The 19,089-nt window shown below is 38.9% G+C and overlaps 1 non-coding gene across 1 annotated transcript; it reads left to right on the plus strand.

The window, feature by feature from the left end:
• Positions 1-25: 25 nt before the first annotated feature.
• On the plus strand, positions 26-99 carry TRNAI-AAU (transfer RNA isoleucine (anticodon AAU)). The gene has a single exon. It is a non-coding gene; the product is annotated as a tRNA-Ile (tRNA).
• The last annotated feature ends 18,990 nt before the right edge of the window (positions 100-19,089 follow it).

Genomic DNA, 19,089 nt, shown 5'->3' on the forward strand with positions numbered 1-19,089 from the left:
GGTAAAAGAACCCTTACGTCGAAGTGGCCGGTTAGCTCAGCTGGTTAGAGCGTGGTGCTAATAACGCCAAGGTCGCGGGTTCGATCCCCGTACGGGCCAGAAGAGACTACTTCTTTTTCGAGAGAGGGAGAAAAAAAAAAAAACCTTGCTACACTCACTTCACATCCACTCTGACAATGAATCTGGATTGATTGTCAACTCTATTTCTTTAATCTTCAGTACTGACATCTTTTTCGAGAGAGGGAGAAAAAAAAAAAAACCTTGCTACACTCACTTCACATCCACTCTGACAATGAATCTGGATTGATTGTCAACTCTATTTCTTTAATCTTCAGTACTGACATCTTTTTCGAGAGAGGGAGAAAAAAAAAAACCTTGCTACACTCACTTCACATCCACTCTGACAATGAATCTGGATTGATTGTCAACTTTATTTCTTTAATCTTCAGTACTGACATCTACCCTTTTGGCTCTCCCTCAAAAGGACGCTAGGTGGAGAGAAGTAAAAAACAGTTTTTTGGAACAAGTGACATAAAGCCTCAAGCTAGAAATTTTAGTGAAGAAAATCAAGCTAGGAGTGGGGATAGCCTTGGGGATGAGGTGTGTGTATGGAGGCCATAGTCCATCTGACATCTCCTCCTTGTCCTTTTTTCAGGGTGCAATGCATTGTGCTTCCCTGTGACTGTTAAGCACTTTCTCTACCTGATTATGTTCTTCACCTGATTGTCTGCTCGCCTCCTGCACTACCCTTCCTTATGGCTGAAATTGATAAATTGATACTTCTACTTTTATAGTAGTCACAGTCAGACACAATGCATGATTTTTTTTTTTTTTGAAGCTGTCAATTGACTTCTGCTATGATTTCTGCCCATGAAGATAGATTTTTTTTTTCTTTTCTTTTCTGAATCCCCAGAACCTAGAATGGTACCAAAGTCAGAGCAAATGTGTGAAACCCCTAGATTTGCTCCTATGGTGTTACTCCCATGAACATTCAACTATGCCATTTGTCTCCTATCTTAAAAAGGTTTCTCTTGACCTAACATTTCCCTCTAGCTACTACACTATTTCTCAGATGGCTTTATAACAAAATCTCCTTTAAAGAGTTATCCAGATTTGCTACCTCCAGTTTCTCTCCTGCTGCTCTTAAATCCATTAAATTCTAGTTTGTTTTTTTTATACAGCCAGTTCATGAAAACTTCCTGTCAAGATTACCAATGACCTCTTTTCACTTTTCCAAGACCTTATTTTCCTTGACTTCTGTTTATGGATTCAACTGTGTTCCCCCAAAACATGTGTTGGAATCCAAACCGCTATGCCTGTGGTTTTAATCTCCTTTGGGAACTGGGTTTCTTTGTTATGCTAATGAGGCTATATCAGTGTAGGGTGTGTCTTATATTTAATCACTTCTGAGATACAAAAAGAACAGGTTAGGCACCCAGACAAGGGAGGACAAACTGGGGAAGACAGAAGCACATGTGAGGATCACCCAGGAACCCAGGAACTATGGGGCTACAGTAACTGAGACAAGGATTTTCCCCCAGGACTGATAGAGAGACAGCCTTCCCCTAGAGCTGTGCCCTGAATTTGGACTTCCAACCTCTCAAACTGTAGGAAAATAAATTTCTGTTCCTTAAAGAAAACCACTTGTGGTGTTTGTTGCAGCAGCACTAAGAAACTAAGACAACTTCTCAGTGTCAATAAAGACACTTACTGCCTTAAAACTTTTTTTCCCCCGCTTTGGACTTTCAAGACACTGCTGTCCTGACTGTCTTTCTACCTCACTGGCTCATCCTTCTCAGAATCCTTTCCTTGTTTCCCCTCTCCTTATCTATTCTGTAGTAGAATGTCTCATGGATTTGTCCCTGAACCTCTTCTCTACATACACTCACTCTCTGGTGAACCCATTTTCACGGTTTAAGTCATCTATATTCCTACATCATCTTCATAGCGACCCTATAATACAGAGAAGAACTGCCCAATAGGGTTTCCAAGACTGCAATCTCTATGGAGCTTGGTTGCTAACCAGAAGATGGGCAGTTCGAATTCACCAGCCACTCCTTGGAAACACTGGGGGGCAGTTCTACTCTGTCCTATAGGGTCACTAGAAGTTGAAATCAACTCGATGGCAATTTTTATTTTTCAAAGGCAATTATGAAATTCACTTCCTTTTTTTTTAAATAATTTTTATTGTGCTTTAAGTGAAAGTTTACAAATCAAGTCAGTCTGTCACGTATAAGCTTATATCCACCTTACTCCATAACCCCACTTACTCTCCCCCTAATGAGTCAGCCTGCTCCCTCCTTCCAGTCTCTCCCTTCATGACCTTTTTGCCAGTTTCTAACCCTCTCTACCCTCCTATCTCCCCTCCAGACAGGAGATGCCAACACAGTCTCAAGTGTCCACCTGATACAAGTAGCTCACTCTTCATCAGCATCTCTCTCCAGCCCATTGTCTGGTCCCTTCCATGTCTGATGAGTTGTCTTCGGGAATGGTTCCTGTCCTGGGCCAACAGAAGGTTTGGGAACCATGACCCCCGGGATTCCTCTAATCTCAGTCAGACCATTAAGTATGGTCTTTTTATGAGAATTTGGGGTCTGCATCCCACTGATCTCCTGCTCCCTCAGGGGTTCTCTGTTGTGCTCCCTGTCAGGGCAGTCATCGGTTGTGGCTGGGCACCATCTAGTTCTTCTGGTCTCAGGATGATGTAAGACTCTGGTTCATGTGGCCCTTTCTGTCTCTTGGGCTCATAGTTATCATGTGACCTTGGTGTTCTTCATTCTCCTTTGATCCAGGTGGGTTGAGACCAATTGATGCATCTTAGATGGCCCCTTGTTAGCATTTAAGACCCCAGACGCCACACTTCAAAGTGGGATGCAGAATGTTTTCATGATAGAATTGTTTTGCAAACTGACTTAAAAGTCCCCTTAAGCCATAGTCCCCCAAACACCCGCCCTTGCTCCACTGACCTTTGAAGCATTCAGTTTATCCCAGAAACTTCTTTGCTTTTGGTCCAGTCCAGTTGAGCTGACCTTCTGTGTATTGAGTATTGTCCTTCCCTTCACCTAAAGTAGTTCTTATCTACTATCTAATTAGTGAATAACCCTCTCCCACCCCCCTCCCTCCCCCCCTCGTAACCACAAAAGTATGTGTTCTTCTCAGTTCATACTATTTCTCAAGATCTTATAACAGTGGTCTTATACAATATTTGTCCTTTTGCATCTGACTAATTTCACTCAGCATAATGCCTTCCAGGTTCCTCCATGTTATGAAATGTTTCACACATTCGTCACTGTTCTTTATTGATGCATAGTATTCCATTGTGTGAATATACCATAATTGATTTATCCATTCATCCGTTGATGGACACCTTGGTTGCTTCCAGCTTTTTGCTACTTTAAACAGTACTGCAATAAACATGGGTGTGCATATATCTGTTCTTATAAAGGCTCTTATTTCTCTAGGATTCACTTTCTTTTGAAAAGGTAACAAATCAGAAGAGAGTTGCCTTGGAATTGATTCTGACTCCTGTGCGACAGGCACAATGGAACTGCCCCATAGAGTTTGCCAAGAAGCAACTGGTGGATTCAAACTGCTGATCTTTGGGTTATCAGCCAAGTGCTTGACCGCTGCTCCATCAGGGCTCCTGAAATTAGCATTGAGAATACTATAGAATTTTTTGCAAATTCTGCATCCATTCCTTGTTGTAGTAAAAAAATTAATAATACTGTAGAAAATGAAACTGTTTTAGAATCTGAAATTTTTGCATCTGTAGACCCCATAAGTAAGAGAAATATAGATCTTGCTTTGTGGAATAATTTTTCTACTAATGATGTAAATTATTGGATCAAAAAGGGCGAATTGATTCTCAACATCACAGTAGATCTTTTGAAAATTTGTGTCAAAAATTTATGGATGGGAGAGGGGGCCAAGATGGCTGACTAGGTAGATGCTACCTCGGATTCCTCTTGCAAAAAAGACTCCGAAAAACAAGTGAATAGATCACATACATGACAATCCACGAACCCTGAACAACAAACACAGATTTAAACAGTTGACCTGAGTGACAGAGACTGAGAACGAACAACTATGGGGAAGCAGCGACTGTTTTCGGAGCCTGGAGCCACCGTCCCAGTCAGGTAAACTTGGCCCCGGGCTTAGGACTGGGCGCAGGGGAGCTGAGCAGGATATCCTGTGATGGCACAAATACAGGGCGCAGCCCTACCCCCCTGAACTGACCCCTGAAGAGGGCCCAGCTGGTCCGCAGGGGCGGCACTGCGACGCGGCTGGTGGGAGGAGAAGTTCCCGGGAGGCAAGGACTGATTTTGGAGCCGGGAGTGCAGCGTCCCAGCAGGGGAACCTTGACGCTGGGCTTTGGACTGTCAGCAGAGGAACTGACCGCGGCTTCTGCGGGCCAGACCCTCAGGGGCAATCTCTACCCAGACAGCACACATAGGCGACACGCCCCTCGGGAATCTCAGATAAAAGAGTCATCCGAAGCAAGATAAGCAACTTTGGCTATATTCCGGGGTGCTACCCTCTCCTGTTGTTCTGAAACCTCCCCTCCCCTTCCCAGGTGGCTTCATTAACATTGGGATTTCCTAAGCCAGAGGGAGAACTGCTCCGCGGCTTTTCTTTTCCCTTTTTTTTTTTTGGTCTTTTCCTAACCCATTCTTCCGGCCTGAGAGAAGCAACCACAAAAAGCCCAGGGACCAAAAATCCTTCCCTAATTGGACTAAAAACACAGAAACAGCTCCAGCCAAACATATGTGATCCATATCTCGGGATTTCATCCCTACAGGGAACAAGGTGGCTATTATAATGCAAAGGCATTTCTGATAGGGATATGACTGTAATTTTTTTTTTAGTAGATTTACTGAAAAAACAAGTTTCCCAGGTCTGATATCTCTGCGTATTCAACAGAGCCCTAACTGACCCACAACAGGGAACTGAGGGCTGAAGCTCCCCCCAGACCAGCTACCCTCCTGCCTTAGGGGTCTAAGGAGGGTGACACCTACCAATCTGTAGAGGTACTTGCATTGGGGGCCTAAGGAACAGCTGCAGAGCCCTCCCACCAAGGTGCTTTAGGAATAGAGACACACCTACCTCACTGACACTAGGGGGAAGCCTGTCAGCATCCTGCCCCCCTTGAGTGTGAACCCCAGCTGCTAATAGAATCTGGTGCACACAACTATTACCACTACTTCGCAAGGTGGATAGGTGTTAGGGTGCAGCACACACTTGGTGACCCAAGAGCAGTTTCTACTCAAGAATAGTGAATAGACTCAGGCATATATATCTGGCAACAGCCCAAACCAGCTGGTAATAGGTCATAAGTAAGTCAAGGGCTACAAAAATCAAGACAGCACAATCTAGTAGCCCATCCACATATATTGAAAGAAAACAAAACAAGATAAGACTCATTGAGCAAATATAGAATAAATCACTACAATATCTTAGTGATGGCTTGGAGACAGTAGTCGATATCAAACCACATAAAGAAGCAGACCATGACAGCTTCTACAACCCCCCAAACAAAAGAATCAAAATCTTTCCCAAATGAAGATACAATCTTGGAATTATCAGATACAGAATATAAAAAAACTAATTTACAGAATGCTTCAAGACGTCAGGGATGACCTCAGAAATGATATAAGGGAAACTGCAAAAAAAGCCAAGGAACACACTGATAAAACTGTTGAAGAACTCAAAAAGATTATTTAAGAACATAGTGGAAAAATTAATAAGTTGCAAGAATCCATAGAGAGACAGCATGCAGAAATCCAAAAGATTAACAATAAAATTACAGAATTAGACAACACAATAGGAAGTCAGAGGAGCAGACTTGAGCAATTAGAATGCAGACTGGGAGATCTGGAGGACCAGGGAATTAACACCAACATAGCTGAAAAAAAATCAGAGAAAAGAATTTAAAAAAATGAAGAAACCCTAAGAATCATGTGGGGCTCTATCAAGAAGGATAACTTGCGTGTGATTGGAGTCCCAGAACAGGGAGGGACAGCAGAAAACACAGAGAGAATAGTTGAAGATCTGCTGCCAGAAAACTTCCCTGACATCATGAAAGACGAGAGGATATCTATCCAGGTTGCTCATTAAACCCCATTTAAGATTGATCCAAAAAGAAAAACACCAAGACATATTATCATCAAACTTGCCAAAACCAAAGATAAAGAGAAAATTTTAAAAGCAGCCAGGGATAAAAGAAAGGTCTCCTACAAGGGAGAATCAATAAGAATAAGTTCAGACTACTCAGCAGAAACCATGCAGGCAAGAAGGCAATGGGATGACATATACAGAGCACTGAAGGAGAAAAACTGCCAGCCAAGGATCATATATCCAGCAAAACTCTCTCTGAAATATGAAGGCGAAATTAAGATATTTACAGATAAACACAAGCTTAGAGAATTTGCAAAAACCAAACCAAAGCTACAAGAAATACTAAAGGAAATTGGTCAGAAAACTAATAATCTCAGATACCAGCACCATGCAAGGTCACAGAACAGAACATCCTGATATCAACTCAAATAGGGAAATCACAAAAACAAATTAAGATTAATTAAAAAAAATGCTCAGAACAGGGAATCATTGAAGTCAATATGTAAAAGATCACAATAATAAAAAACAGGGACTAAATACAGGTGGCATAAAACTGCCATATGGAGAGGGATACAAGGCGATATAGGACAATACAAGTTAGGTTTTTACTTAGAAAAATAGGGGTAAATATTAAGGTAACCACAAAGAGGTATAACAACTCCATAACTCAAAATAAAAACCAAGAAAAACGTAACAACTCAGCAAACATAAAGTCAAATACTATGAAAATGAGGATCACACAATTTACAAAGAAAAACGTCTCAGCACAAAAAAGTAAGTGGAACAATGAAATTGTCAACAACACACATAAAAAGGCATCAAAATGACAACACTAAACACTTACTTATCTATAATTACACTGAATGTAAATGGACTAAATGCACCAATAAAGAGACAGAGTCTCAGGCCGGATAAAGAAACACTCTCCGTCTATATGCTGCCTACAAGAGACACACCTTAGACTTAGAGACACAAACAAACTAAAACTCAAAGGATGGAAAAAAATATATCAAGCAAACAATAAGCAAAAAAGAGCAGGAGTAGCAATATTAATTTCTGACAAAACAGACTTTAAACTTAAATCCACCACAAAGGATAAAGAAGGACACTACATAATGATAAAAGGGACAATTGACCAGGAAGACATAACCATATTAAATACTTATGCACCCAATGACAGGGCTGCAAGATACATAAATCAAATTTTAACAGAACTGAAAAGTGAGATAGACACCTCCACAATTATAGTAGGAGACTTCAACACACCACTTTCGGAGAAGGACAGGACATCCAGAAAGAAGCTCAAGAGAGACATGGAAGACCTAATTACAACAATCAACCAACTTGACCTCATTGACTTGTACAGAACTCTCCACCCAACTGCTACAAAGTATACTTTTTTTTGTAGTGCACATGGAACATTCTCTAGAATAGACCACATATTAGGTCATAAAACAAACCTTTGCAGAATCCAAAACATCGAAATATTACAAAGCATCTTGACAGACCACAAGGCCATAAAAGTGGAAATCAATAAGAGAAAAATTAGGGAAAAGAAATCAAATACTTGGAAACTGAACAATACCCTCCTGAAAAAAGACTGGGTTATAGAAGACATTAAGGAGGAAATAAGGAAATTCATAGAATGCAACGAGAATGAAAATACTTCCTATCAAAACCTCTGGGACACAGCAAAAGCAGTGCTCAGAGATCAATTTATATCAATAAATGCACACATACAAAAAAGAAGAAAGAGCCAAAATCAGAGAACTGTCCCTACAACTTGAACAAATAGAAAGTGAGCAACAAAAGAATCCATCAGGCACCAGAAGAAAACAAATAATAAAAATTAGAGCTGAACTAAATGAATTTAAAAAAAGAACAGAAAAACAATTGAAAGAATTAACAAAGCCAAAAGCTGGTTCTTTGAAAAAATTAACAAAATTGATAAACCATTGGCCAGACTGACTAAAGAAATACAGGAAAGGAAACAAATAACCCGAATAAGAAATGAGAAGGGCCACATCACAACAGACCCAACTGAAATTAAAAGAATCATATCAGATTATTATGAAAAATTGTACTCTAACAAATTTGCAAACCTAGAAGAAATGGATGAATTCCTGGAAAAACACTACCTACCTAAACTAACATAATCAGAAGTAGAACAACTAAATAGACCCATAACAAAAAAAGAGATTGAAACGGTAATCAAAAAACTCCCAACAAAAAAAAAGCCCTGGCCTGAATGGCTATACTGCAGAGTTCTACCAAACTTTCAGAGAAGAGTTAACACCACTACTAAAGGTATTTCAAAGCATAGAAGTTGATGGAATACTACCTAACTCATTCTATGAAGCCACCCTCTCCCTGATACCAAAACCAGGTAAAGACATCACAAAAAAAGAAAACTACAGACCTATACCCCTCATGAACATAGATGCGAAAATCCTCAACAAAATTCTAGCCAATAGAATTCAACAACATATCAAAAAAATAATCAACCATGACCAAGTGGGATTTATACCAGGTATGCAAGGCTGGTTTAATATTAGAAAAACCATTAATGTAATCTACCATATAAATAAAACAAAAGACAAAAACCACATGATCTTATCAATTGATGCAGAAAAGACATTTGACAAAGTCCAACACCCATTTACGATAAAAACTCTCAGCAAAATAGGAATTGAAGGAAAATTCCTCAGCATAATAAAGGGCATCTATACAAAGCCAACAGCCAACATCACTCTAAATGGAGAGAGCCTGAAAGCATTTCCCTTGAGAACGGGAACCAGACAAGGATGCCCTTTATCACCGCTCTTACTCAACATTGTGCTAGAGGTCCTGGCCAGAGCAATTAGGCTAGACAAAGAAATAAAAGGCATTGGGATTGGCAAGGAGGAAGTAAAATTATCTCTATTTGCAGATGACATGATCTTATACACAGAAAACCCTAAGGAATCCTCCAGAAAACTACTGAAACTAATAGAAGAGTTTGGCAGAGTCTCAGGTTATAAGATAAACATACAAAAATCACTTGGATTCCTCTACATCAACAAAAAGAACATCGAAGAGGAAATAACCAAATCAATACCATTCACAGTAGCCCCCAAGAAGACAAAATACTTAGGAATAAATCTTACCAAAGATGTAAAAGACCTATACAAAGAAAACTACAAAGTAGTATTACAAGAAATTAAAAAGGACCTACTTAAGTGGAAAAACATACCTTGCTCATGGATAGAAAGACTTAACATAGTAAAAATGTCTATTCTACCAAAAGCCATCTATACATATAACGCACTTCCGATCCAAATTCCAATGTCATTTTTTAAGGTGATAGAGAAACAAATCACCAACTTCATACGGAAGGGAAAGAAGCCTCGGATAAGCAAAGCATTACTGAAAAAGAAGAAGAAAGTGGGAGGCCTCACTCTACCTGATTTCAGAACCTATTATGCAGCCACGTAGTCAAAACAGCCTGGTACTGGTACTGGTACTGGTACTGGTACTGGTACAACAACAGGCACATAGACCAATGGAACAGAATTAAGAACCCAGATATAAATCCATCCACATATGAACAGCTGATATTTGACAAAGGCCCAGTGTCAGTTAATTGGGGAAAAGATAGTCTTTTTAACAAATGGTGCTGGCATAACTGGATATCCATTTGCAAAAACATGAAACAGGACCCATACCTCATACCATGCACAAAGCTAACTCCAAGTGGATCAAAGACCTAAACATAAAGACTAAAACGATAACGATCATGGAAGAAAAAATAGGGACAACGGTAGGAGACCTAATACAAGGCATATACAGAATACAAAACATTACCAAAAGTCACGAAGAGAAACCAGATAACTGGGAGCTCCTAAAAATCAAACACCTATGCTCATCTAAAGACTTCACCAAAAGAGTAAAAAGACCACCTACAGACTGGGAAAGAATTTGCAGCTATGATATCTCCGACCAGCGCCTGATCTCTAAAATCTACATGATTCTGTCAAAACTCAACCACAAAAAGACAAACAACCTAATCAAGAAGTGGGCAAAGGATATGAACATGCACTTCACTAAAGAAGATATTCAGGCAGCTAACAGATACAGGAGAAAATGCTCTCGATCATTAGCCATTAGAGAAATGCAAATTAAAACTGTGATGAGATTTCATCTCACACCAACAAGGCTGGCATTAATCCAAAAAACACAAAATAATAAATGTTGGAGAGGCTGCGGAGAGATTGGAACTCTTATACACTGCTGGTGGGAATGTAAAATGGTACAACCACTTTGGAAATCTATCTGGCATTTTCTTAAAAAGTTAGAAATAGAGCTACCATACAACCCAGAAATCCCACTCCTCGGAATATACCCTAGAGAAATAAGAGCCTTCACACAAACAGATACATGCACACCCTTGTTTATTGCAGCTCTGTTTACAATAGCAAAAAGCTCAAGGAACCAAGGTGTCCATCAACAGATGAATGGTTAAATAAATTGCGGTATATTCACACAATGGAATACTACGCATCAATAAAGAACAGTGACGAAAGTGTGAAACATTTCATAACATGGAGGAACCTGGAAGGCATTATGCTGAGTGAAATTAGTCAGAGGCAAAAGGACAAATATTGTATAAGACCACTATTATAAGATCTTGAGAAATAGTATAAACTGAGAAGAACACATACTTTTGTGGTTACAAGGGGGGAGGGAGGGAGGGTGGGAGAGGGTTTTTTACTGATTAATTAGTAGATAAGAACTGCTTTAGGTGAAGGGAAGGACTATACTCAATACATGGAAGGTCAGCTCAACTGGACTGGACCAAAAGCAAAGAAGTTTCCGGGATAAAGTGAGTGCTTCAAAGGTCAGCGGAGCAAGGGCAGGGGTTTGGGGACCATGGTTTAAGGGGACTTCTAAGTCAATTGGCAAAATAACTCTATTATGAAAACATTCTGCATCCCACTTTGAAATGCGGCGTCTGGGGTCTTAAATGCTAACAAGCGGCCATCTAAGATGCATCAATTGGTCTCAACCCACCTGGATCAAAGGAGAATGAAGAACACCAAGGTCACACGATACCTAAGAGCCCAAGAGACAGAAAGGGCCAAATGAACCAGAGACGTACATCATCCTGAGACCAGAAGAACTAGTTGGTGCCCGACCACAACCAATGACTGCCCTGACAGGGAGCATAACAGAGAACCCCTGAGGGAGCAGGAGATCAGTGGGATGCAGACCCCAAATTCTCACAAAAAGACCATACTTAATGGTCTGACTGAGACTAGAGGAATCCCAGGGGTCATGGTTCCCAAACCTTCTGTTGGCACAGGACAGGAACCATTCCCGAAGACAACTCATCAGACATGAAAGGGACTGGGCAGTGGGTAGGAGAGAGATGCTGATGAAGAGTGAGCTATTTATATCAGGTGGACACTTGAGACTGTGTTGGCATCTCCTGTCTGGAGGGGGGATGGGAGGATAGAGAGAGTTGGAAGCTGGCAAAATCGTCAAGAAAAGAGAGACTGGAAGGGCTGACTCAGGGGGAGAGCAAGTGGGAGTACGGAGTAAGGTGTATATAAACTTATATGTGACAGACTGACTTGATTTGTAAACGTTCACTTGAAGCTCAATAAACGTTAATAAAAAAAAAATTTATGGATGGTAACAAACGAAATTCTGGAGCCAGAATATATTTCTAGGGTGCAAAGCTAATGGTGAAAATTATGAGAGTGGCTGCTGTATTCTCTGTCAGTCGGCTCTGTATATTGTTTTCTTTGCAAACTATTCAGTCCTAAATCATTTAAGTCTTGACTTGCTACAGATAGATTTAGCAATTGGTGCAACTCAAATATGATTGATAAACATGAAACAGTTCAATTCACAGAGACTGTATGTTGTCATATTTAAACCGAACACATGATTTTGACTTAAGTCATGGACTGGAAATACAAATTAATGAAGAAAGTCGGTATCAGAAAGTTGTTTTGCAATGTTGTTGCTGTCATTATAACAATCACTGAATGACTGAATGTGAACTATCTTTTTGAGGAAGAAATGAAATGTTTGGCTCCCTTGAACTTGTTGCTCAGTTTGATGCATATTTAGCAGGTCCAATCTCAAAATATGGTAACACTGGAAAGGACAACCCATCATATAAGTCTAAAACAACGCTTGAAGAATTAATAAAGTTGATAAATGATGAAGTTCATTCTACTATTTTCAGTGAAATAAGTATAGCTGTATATTTCAGTTTGTAGATTCCACTCTTGATCTTTCTCATACAGATCAGCTAAGTATTGTTTCAGGATAAGTATCTCCAACAAATGGAAAACCTGTCCAGCGATTATCATGTTTATAAGCTTAAAAAGTCATATTGGTGAAGAAATTGCAAATCAAATACTTCACTATTTAGGTCAACTTTGCAAAATTGATTTTTCTAAGTGCGGAGGCCAGTCCTATGACAATGCTGCCAATATGTCAGGGCTTTATAAAGACACACAACAGAAAATTTCAGAACGTAATGAATATGCCATTTCCATACCATGTGCTGAGCATTCACTTAATCTTGTAGGATGCAGCACAATAGATTGTTGTCCGGAAGCAGTTGATTTTTTTCCTACTGTTCAGTTACTCTACACTTTTTTTGCCTGGCTGTTGGTGGCGCAATGGTTGTATCTGGCTGCTAGACAAAGTTTGGCAGTGTCGAATCCACCAGCCGCTCCTTGGATACCTTATGGGGCAGTTCTACTCTGTTTTATAGGGTCGCTGTGAATCTGAATGAACTTCACAGCAACAGATTTTTTTGTTTTCTTTCTACTCGCCAATGAGCAGTTCTTAAAACGTATTTAGGCAATGATAGAGTATTACAATGTCTTTGTAAAACGCGTAAGAAAGCCTATGCTGTAGCAATGCGTGCAATCCTGGAATCTTACTCTCAGATTCTAGATGCCTTAGAAATATTGCTGAAGACCAGACACAAAAAGGAGATACCAAAGAGAAGCCAAAAACATCGCCAACAAAATTCAAACACTAGAGCATATATTTATGTTGGTTGTGTGGAATAATACATTGCAGCATTTTTGTCGGACTAGTAAAGCTCTCCAAGATCCAGGAGTAAACTTAAAGACATGCACAGATCTCTATAAATCATCAACAGGATATTTACATAATTTAAGAGAAAATTTTGAAAACACAAAACAAATATTGCCAAATACTGATTACCAAACAATTCACCTTCACAGAGCATTAGAGAGAAACAAGTAAATGACAGAAGTGCTCCAGAAGTATCACTGAGTGCCAGAGATCAGTTTCGCTTAATCACATACTACACCATCATTGACATACTCCAATCTTGCATGAAAAGAAGGGTGAAAGTGTGTGAAGTTCTTTCAAATAGGTTTTCCTTCTTAAATAGTGTAGATGTACCTGATGAAGAATCCATAAAGGCATCCAAGAAACTAGTGCAGGCTTCTCCTGATGACTTAAATATAAACCTTTATGGAGAAGTGCAACAATTTTATTCTTAAATGAGAACTAAGTTTACAGACTCAGGACAGACAAATTTTACTCATGTAGCCAGCCATGTGTGATTCTATAATAGAAGACAAAATACAAAATACAACACGTATTTTTTGATGTTAAAATGGCTTTACGTGTATTCCCAACTTAAATTATTACAAACTGCACAGCAGAACACTCACATTCATCCCTGAAGAGATTAAAATCCCTCAGCGTAGAACAATGATTCAAGAAAGACTCGATTCATTATCCTTATGTATGGAAGTAGATGTTTTTCAGCAGCTTAACTGTGATGAGATCACTGAAGAATTTTAAGAGCAAAGAATAGAAATGTAATAAAAGAGTAATTCGTTGTAATATTTGTTTTCTGATTATTTTCTTTTGACTTTTCTTCATTTGTCCATTTATTATTATAGCATTTAATACAAAACAGACATCAGAATTGAAGTATGAGCCATTTAAAGCAAAACTGGTGAAAGTCACTTTTTCATTGTGGGAGACCAACAGAATTTTACATTGATTGTTGAAACAACTAAGTTTGCTGACTCATTTTCTTTTTTGTAGAATATGTGGAATATTCTCTTCACAGAAAATGTAGTATGTAGTAAAAATCTTTGTCTCTTACACGCAATAAAACTTTTATAATTCGGTTCATCTCATTTTGCTAAAATGCATATGCCACTTTTGCATTCAATCGCCAATATTATGTTTTTTTTAAAGTTACATCATGAATAGCTAAGACACATATGCATGTACACATGTGTGCACACACACACATATATAATATATGTGTATATAATATATAACTCACATATCCCATTTGAATGGGTAGGTAACTAGATGAGGGGACATCACAGATTATCAGTGCTTAGGGCCGTCTCATGCGTTAATCTGGCCCTGGTCTTTCTCTTTATGGGTGAATTTGTGAGCTTTTCGCTATTTTTTGCAGTCTGTTAATCATCTACACTACTTCCACCTTCATTATATTTCCTTATGGACTTATGTTGGGTACTGATGCTGCATGTGTGAATTAGTAATGAGTTTTTACTTCATATTATTTTAAATTAAATGCTATAAAATAAAGTACATGAAATGCATTTGGTTTTGAATTACATTTTTTCTTTTACTGTTAAGGGAGCAATAACTCACTGAGGGAGAGAAGCACTGCAAAATTGTGTGATAAATCATGCAACAGATAAAGGCATGCAAAAACAAACACCAAAGGAAAAATGAGGCAAGAATTCAATAAAGGTGCACACACATTCTAGAAATCATATTTGACATAAAATGTTGGAATCTAGGAATTGATTCGTTAATAAAATTAATTTAATACAAACATGATTAGACAAATTAGTTATTATTATTGTTTTCCATTTTTAAAGCAGGCATAATAGTAAAAAACCAAAACCCAGTACCATCAAGCTGATTCCGACTCATAACGTAATAGTAAAAAAAAAAAAAAAAGCGTAATAGTAGGCACCTCAAAATAAAAATCTGCTTCTAAGAGAGAAGTCCTTGATCTTCGAGAGAGAGAGGTGGTATAGTAATGTTCTTAACAGTTCAAACTAGAAGCCAGAATGCAAAGGTTTCTTGTCTCAATTTTGCCACCATTTGGCTAAATGACCTTGACCAGGTAGTCAACCTCTTGGTGCCTGGGCTATGAAGTGACCTTCAACTCTGCTGGGGCATTTCTATCAGTCTAAAATGAAAATGTTCTATTTTCTATTGGGCCCCTTCCTACAGAGTATTCAATTTGCTTATTTAGTTACATAATTTAAATCTCACTATTATGATTCTGAAAACCCCATTCGAAAACATCAATCTGTGTATTTTTCCATTCCTGTCTGAAGATGAATCCTTTTAATTATATCCATTCTCTTAAGGGGAATAATTTAATTCCTTTTTATCTTCTAAGTTATATATTTCCACATTTTCTGCAGATGATATGCCCTCGAATCCAAGAAAAATAGGGAGTTATAACTCTTTTACTAACTCTGCATCTTGGACAATTAACTAATCGCCATGAACCTCAGCTCATCTCGAAATTAGGATAACACTTACCTTGTAGGATCGTGATAAGGGTTCACAGATTTGTTCAACTAACATTTATTGTGTGCCCATTGTGTACTATGCACTGCAATAGACAGTGGGGATTCATTGATCAGCAAAACCAGGCACTGCACCTATCCTCCTGGAAATTATGTTCTAGTGAATTTAATTTATCTGCCATGTTATGAAATTATCATGCAAATATGCATAGCGAGTTCAGTTTTAGGCTCAGGTAAGTAAGACATTTTTACTTACATGCAACGTCATGATAAACAGAGAAAAGGCTAAAGTTGTCAAGGATTTAATTTTACCTGGAACCACAATCAACAACCAAGGAAGCAGCTGTCAAGAAATCAAATGACCAATTGCGTGGGCAAATCTGCTGCAAAAGACCTTTTTAAAGTGTTAAAAAAAAAAAAAAAAAAGCAAAGATGTCACTTTAAGGACTAAGGTATGCCTGACCCAAGCCATGGTGTTTTCAATCGCCTCATGTGCCGTTGAAAGCTTAATAATGAATAAAGAAGAGGGAACACGAATTGATGCCTTTGAATTATGGTGTTGCTGAAAAATAATTGAATATACTATGGACTGTAAGAACGAACAAATCTCACTTGAAAGAAATAAAGCCAAAGGGTTCCGTAGAAGCAAGAATAGCCAAAACTTCTCTCAATATACTTTGGACATGTTATGGGGGGGAGGAAGGCCAGTCCCTGGAAAAGGACTTCATGCCTGGTAAAGTAGAGGGCCAGCGAAAAAGAGGAAGACCCTCAACGAGATGGACTGACACAGTGGCTGCAACTGTAACAAGGATATTGTGAGGGCTCAAGCATAACAAGGATTGTGAGGATGGGACAGGGGCCGGCAGTGTCTCGTTCTGTTCTACTAGGGTCGCTATGAGTCGGAACCTTACTCGACGGCACTTAATAACAACAAGTATGACATTTTTACTTACTTGGAAGTTAAGGACATTTGGAAGTCAACTGGAAATTAGTGGACTGTCCAACTCCAGCATGTTACAGCACGTCCACCACCTCTGGTCTCAGCCAGTAAAATCCAAAAGAGTCAGCCAATCGTGATGACAACCAAATATTCCCACGAATTTCTACAATATCTCAATACCACTCCTATTGATACAAATAGTGCTCTGTTACACATTGTAGAAATAACTTACAGTGAAAATGGGAGACGTGAAATGCTTTCTAGAAAGTGAGGAATTGGATAAAATTGGTGTCTTGAAAGCTTCATAAAAAGAGTTGGAAAGGCTACTCCCAAGCTCAAAATTTTTGTAAGGCTGGAGAAGGATGGGGAGATGGAGCGGAAAGATGAAATTTTTTGGTGAATCAACTGATTGTGAAATATTAGAATGGCTATATCCTGGTCCAAGTAAACAGGTTCCACAATTTAAAAAAAAGAGTATGTAGATTTTAAAAATTAGCAATAAACTGCAAATCCAAATTGTAAGTAGGTGACAAGTTGAGTTTCACTGCAAAAAACAAATAAACACTCTAGTCTCTACGGCGATCGAACCCGCGACCTCGGCGTTACTAGCACCACGCCCTAGCCAACTGAGCCAACCGGCCACTCCGTAAACGGAAGTATTTCTATTTTCCCTTTCTGGAATTAATTCGTGCAGTTCGGCGAAAGCTGGAAACCTTTGTTATTTTTCCGAAGCCACTGCTCCCAATCAACCAGGAGGAGCACTAGTCCGCAGTGGTTAAAGCCCTCGGCTGCTAATAGAAAGGTTGACACTTGAAAACCACCAAAGGCTTCGAGGGAGAAAGACGCGGAATCGACTCGACTCCGGTAGGTTTGGTTTGGTTTAATTAACCAGGAATAGAAAAGACGAAAGAGAGAAAGCCCTCCTTTTGGTAGGAATGAGCCTCACTTGCCAAGAAATTTCGCCTTTCTCAAACCTTGCGAATCTGACCCAGAAAGACAGAAATGACCTCAAGCGAGCTTCCTTCCTCTTTCTCTGAACGACCCAAACGCTGCTCAAAAGGTTTCAGATCGCAGCAGGCAGACCGCTAAACTTGACCCAAGGACCCTCCCCAGGACTTGGAGAACAGTTTCTTCTCGCCGAAAATTACAAAAAAAAAAAAAAAAAAAAAAGCCTAAAGGAATTAAAGAAGATTTAGACAAATAATGAGGCAGCCTATGTTCGTGATAAGAATACAGTTCATGTGACACTACTTTCCTAATTGATCTATAAATCCAACGCAATCCCTATCAAAATCCCAGCTAGCTTCTTTTGCAGAAACTGAAACACTGATCTTAAAATTCGTATGGAAACGCAAAGAATCCAGGATAGCCAAAACAGTCTTGCAAAAAAGCAGAACAAATTTGGAAGATTTACAATTTCAAAACTTGTTTTGTACAAAGCTACCATAATCAAGACAATATATTCAGCCATAAAGATAGATAGACATTATAGGTTAACTGAACCGAAGTGAGAGACCAGAAATAACCTTTTCCGCATAAGGAGGTATGGTGGTGTGGTGGTCAAGAGCTTGGTAGCTAACCGAAAGGTCCACCAGCCGTTGCTTGGAAACTATTGGGGAAATTCTACTTCGTCGGGTAGGGTCTCTGTGCTATAACTCGACGGCAACAATTAGTTTTATCGTATGGTCTGTTGACTTTCGTCAAAAGTGCCGGGGAGATTCAAAAGGGAGAAGGATCGTCTTTTCAACAAATAGTGTGGGGAAAATTGGATATCCACATACAAAAAGATGAATATACCTCACGTTGAATTGAGTTAGATTTGTAACTAACTTTCGTAAATTATAAAAAATTAGCTCGAAATGGATAGTAAGTAAAAAAGTAAGAGCTAAACTATAAGACTCTAAAGAAAACATAAAAGTAAATCTTTGTGACCTTGGGTTAGACAACGATTTCTTAGATGCCACACCAAAAACACAAAATATAAAAGATGAAATTGACAAATTGGACTTCACAGAATTTTAAAACATTTGTACTGCAAAAGACATTATTTAAAAAGTAAAAAGACAAGCAACATACTGAGAGAAAATATTTACAAATGAAATATTCAATAACGGACTTGGAATCAGAATGTATTTTTAAAAAACTCTTATCGTTCAATAATAAGAGAACAAATAACCCGAATAAAAAATGGGCCAGAAATTTGAATAGATGTGTCACCAGTGAAGACACAGGAATTTCCACAGGCGCATGAAAAGATGCGCAACAACACTGTCATTAGGGAAATGCAAGTTAAAAACCACAATGAAAGGTCCCTTCACGTTCACAAGAATGTCATAAAAGACAGAAAATAACAAATTTTGGTAAGGATATACAAAAACCAGAAAACTGCTGTCACTGAAGCGATACTGCAGGAATTAACCATTGAAAAGGAGAAGAGAAACAAAAAGCCAACGTTCC

Source organism: Loxodonta africana, chromosome 1 (assembly GCF_030014295.1).
Source record: "Loxodonta africana isolate mLoxAfr1 chromosome 1, mLoxAfr1.hap2, whole genome shotgun sequence".
Classification (NCBI taxonomy): domain Eukaryota; kingdom Metazoa; phylum Chordata; class Mammalia; order Proboscidea; family Elephantidae; genus Loxodonta; species Loxodonta africana.